This window comes from Mus pahari, chromosome 14 (genome assembly GCF_900095145.1).
Source record: "Mus pahari chromosome 14, PAHARI_EIJ_v1.1, whole genome shotgun sequence".
Classification (NCBI taxonomy): Eukaryota; Metazoa; Chordata; class Mammalia; order Rodentia; family Muridae; genus Mus; species Mus pahari.
In genome coordinates this window covers 27,368,301-27,373,064 of record NC_034603.1, presented here as the reverse complement: position 1 = coordinate 27,373,064, position 4,764 = coordinate 27,368,301, and positions in this window count along the sequence as shown.

Genomic DNA, 4,764 nt, shown 5'->3' with positions numbered 1-4,764 from the left:
TAGCCCTGGCTGTCCTGGAACTCACTTTGTAGACCAGGCTGGCCTCGAACTCAGAAATCCACCTGCCTCTGCCTCCCAAGTGCTGGGATTAAAGGAGTGCACCACCACTGCCTGGCACAAACTCCTCTTTTATGTCCCACATAAAAGAGACCTCTCCTGGGTGTGTTTCCTATGCCACAAAGGGAATATGACGTTGGGCCCATTACCAGGGCTGGACCTAAAGTAAGGGGCAGTCACTCAAAGCCTCAGGCAGAGGACTTTGGTGGAAGCGGCCTTGCCAGCTCAGCCAGGGAGAAGAGGAGACAGGCACCACTTTCCTGGGTGTGGTGGGTTGTCCTCACAGAATGGAGCTAAGGGTACATGGATGGGGCAGGGAGGAGGCCCGCCTGGGTTCCTACTCGCTGGGCTCTGCAGTGTGGTGACCTCCCAGACAGGCAGGACCTTATAACAGCTCAATGAGAGAGAGGCCTGAGGCACTCTGCCCCACCCAGACGCTTCTACTGCCCCATCCAGCAGGCGTTATATAGCAAGCATTGGGTTTTTTCATCTTAGAGCCAGGGCAGGACATCACTTGCTGAGGCCTGCAGCCCTTCCCTACCTGAGGCTCAGAGAGTCGGCCAGCTGGGCCTAGACGAGCAAGAAAGAGAAGGAACAGCTCTGAGCCCCACTCTTCAGAAACCCCACAGAAAGGCGGGAAGCAGAAGAACCAGGTCAGCTCAGGCAGATTCTGGAAACACCTCCCCCTACCCCCCCCAGGGGGGGCAGCAGAGCCATCAGTCAGCTGCTAAATTTGGGGATGCTGCCCACACAGTGTCCCCCACGGGCAGCACAGAGGGAGGCTAGAAAGGCAGAAAAATTAAGGGGACGTGAGAAGGGAAAGGGAACCTGGCCGAAGCCTTTTCAACATCCGAGGATGGAGAATTCCAGCACAATCATTTGCTATGAAGGTTGATGACAAGGAAATAGAATTCCTGTCATATAGAGGTATTTTATGTTAAAATAGCAATGAGCCCATGCTAAGGCCTAAGCATATAGGACATTCAGGTATGATCTCACACTCATTTCTTTTCTTTTTTAAATGTATTAATTTTAGGTATATGAATGTCCTGTTGGCAAGTATACCCGCATGCCAGAAGAGGGCATCAGATCACAGTACAGATGGTTGTGAGCCACCGTGTGGTTGCTGAGAATTGAACTCATGATCTCTGGAAGAGCAACTGGTGCTCCTAACTGCTGAGCCAGCTCTTTAGTCCCTGTGACCCTTACTTTTCCCACATATTTTCTGGGGAATCTTTTATTTGTTTGTTTGTTTGTTTGTTTGTTTGTTTGTTTGAAGACAGGGTCTCACTGTGTCCCTGGCTGTTCTGAAACTCACTATGTAGACCAGGCTGGCCTCGAACTCACAGAGATCCACCTGCGTCTGCCTCCACAGTGCTGGGATTAAAGGTGTGTGCCACTATGCCCAGCTTGAAATTTTACTGTTTCTGTTTGTTTGTTTGTTTGTTTGATATTTAGTGATTATTTTCAGTGTGCATGTTTTGCCTTCATGTATGTGTGTACCTCAGATCTCCTGGAACTGGAATTACAGACAGCCGTATTTTGCCATGTGGATGCTGGTAATTGAACCCTGGTCCTCGGGAAGAGCAGTGCTCTTAACGCCCTAGCCATCTCTCCAGCCCTGGAGAATCTTATCACAAAACCATTTTTTGTTCTTTTTATTTCGTTTACAATATAAGCCTCTTTACTTCCCCAGCAAGTCCTGTGTCCTAGTAGGGTTTTACCATGACAGCTACAATCCTTCTCAATGCATAGAAACCACCCGATGATCTCACTTAGGTTCCTTAGCAACCCTTAAAATATGCCTTCAGATGCCATCCAGAGTGGTACCTATGGCTCCTGAGAAGACAATTAAAATTCTCTTTGAGAAGGCCACCCCTATGCCCCTGAGTATGTCTTATTCTCTTGAGTAGATTTCTCTTTTTATTAAGCCTCTGTGTTTATATCCACGTTGAACTTTCTTCTCAATAAACACCAACTCTGTTTCGTATTGTATCATCCTGAAATTATTTTCTGTGGCGAGGTCGGTAATCCAGCTCTGTCATTCACTCCAAGGCTTAGGGAAGGAACATCATGGAAGAAGAGATGGAAAGAGTGTAAGAGCCAGAGAAAGGGTGGAGTGCCGAGGAGTGGTGGAGCGGTGTCTTCTGAGCACGATGTGGCTGCTGTCCGCTTGAAGTTGCAGCAACTGTAATTACTCGAACAAGATTTGGGCCCATTAGCACTGTCACAGAAAGTGGGGGCGGGGCTCATGAGATCTAAACCAGAAGGACAGATATTTTTCCAGCTACTGGTAAGTTACCCATGCTCCTGTAAATAATACCTGCCCATGATCATGCAAGCAACTCTAAATTACGTGGGTTACAAAAAGACATGAAGAGATCCATGGGGATGGAGGGGGACAAGGGAGGGTGTCTTAGTCAGGGTGACTATGGCTGTAATAAACACCACGATCAGAGCAACTTGGGGAGGGAAAGTTTGGGGAGGAAAGTGTTTATTTTGTTTTATTATTTTATTTTTCTTCTCACTCTGGTGGCCATAATTGCTCCGGCCCAAAGATAGATTTATTTGTTATATGTAAGTACACTGTAGCTATCTTCAGACACACCATAAGAGGGCATCAGAGCTTATTCCGGATGGTTGTGAGCCACCATGTGGTTGCTGGGATTTGAACTCAGGATCTTTGGAAGAGCGGCTAGTGCCCTTAACCGCTGAGCCATCTCTCCAGCCCAGGAAAGTGTTTATTAAGCTTATACTTCCATAACACTCTTTATCATGGAAGGAAGTCAGGACAGGAACTGAAAGAGGACAAGAACCTGGGGACAGGAGCTGGTGCAGAGGCCAGGGAGGGTTTGATCCCCACAATTTGCTCCGTCTCCTTTCTTATGAAACCCAAAACCACCAGCCCAGGGGTGGGTGCCCCCAGCCACAATGGGCTGGGCCTTCCCACATCAATCACTAAGAAAAATGCCCTACATCGTGCCTACAGCCGAATCTTGTGGAGGCATTTTCTCAACGGAAGCTCCCCCCTTTCCAATGAGGTTTATGTCAATTCAAGTTGACATAAAACTAGCCAATACATGGGGTGAATATCACCAAAATTTTGTATATGCATGTGTGAACATGTCATGATGAAATCTATTACTCTGTATAGTTAATTTATGCAAATACAGAATAATAGAAACAATTTGCCTTTACCAGAGTGGAGTTCCCTGAAGGATGTGAGAATTCCTCGGGTTGCTAGCAATGGCTCTCGGCTGTCTTCGCTTGCCACACCCTGCTGCTCCCATCCCCCACCCTCACATATCACAAAGGCATCTGCAATGGAGTCCTGGCCTAGATTCCACAGTCCAAGATGGGGCTAGAGAGTGTGGCCTCCTGAGAGTGAGCCTGAGGTTCCATTGAGGCTGAATATGCAACCGGTGGGGGAAAATTCTCGGAGAGAAGTCTCGACAGGCCTTTTTAGGAAGCCCACACACAGCTCCAAGTCTTCACTCATATGTGGTACTTCAATAACGTACACCTTTACCCAGGAGTGCAGGAGGAGAAACTGAGGCACAGAGTAAGCCAGCTTCAGAAAGCCACCTCCACTTCAGGCCTTGCTCTCACCTACATCCTACTCTTGGGCCACCCTGACGCTGTCAGGCTTCCAGACAGCTGAGGGGGTCAGTCACACGTGATCTGGGTGTGGGAAACAGTTGGGTGAGGTCCACATGGTTGTCACCATGAATCCAGTGGGTCCAGCAGGGCATGACAAGACAGGTTAGTGGTCATGTGGAATCTGCCATCACAACCGCTCTTCCAGAGTACCTCACAGCCTCCAAAGCTAGTGGGCTGGGTGGGGCCTCAATACTTCCTGGTCCCACGGTAGGCACAGGCTCCACTCACACTGGCGTTCGACCTCCTGATGCACCTGCCTCCAGCTCTGTTTCTGTCTTTGTCTCCTTCTCATCGCATCTCTCCCAAACTCTGTTCTCTCTCTCTCTCTCTCTCTCTCTCCTTTTATGTCAGCCTGTCTCCTCCCGGGTCTGTCTGTACCTGTCTTCCTTTCTAATCTCTCCCTCTCTCATTGTCTGTCTCCCTGCATCTGTTTCTGCGGTCCTCTCTTAGTCAGTATCTTCCATCTCTCCCTCTGTCTCTCTTCCTAGCTTTCTTTTTATATGTGTATGTGTATATGATATATATGTATGTGGATGTATATATGATATATGCAAAAGATGTATATGTATATTCATATGTATAGATGTATATATTATATATTTTTGTCTCCTGTCCTTCTTTCTCTTTCTATCTTTTTCTGTCTCTGTATTTCTGTCTTCCTTATCTCTGTGCCTGTGTCTCTCTCTCCATCCACTCTTGAACCCAGTGCAGGTTCTTAGGAACCCCAGTGCTCAGGATCAGATACTGGGAAGTTTGGCCAGCCTAGTGGGTTTTCAGCTTGTTTTCCAAATCAGTCTTCCGTCAACTCCTTTTCTATCATGACCCTAGAGCATGGCTGCGATCTCAGGGTTGGGGGCTGGGATCTCAGGAGCATGACTAGGATCTCAGGAGTATGTTCTGGAATGTCAGGCCTGTGGCTGGGATCTCAGGAGCGTGGCTGAGATATCATAGCCCTGGTGGAGTTCTGAGGGCTAGGCCACACTGAGAAGCCTGGATCCAACCTGGAAGCCATAGCCCAAACCGATGCTGGGAGAAGGGGAGCGAGGG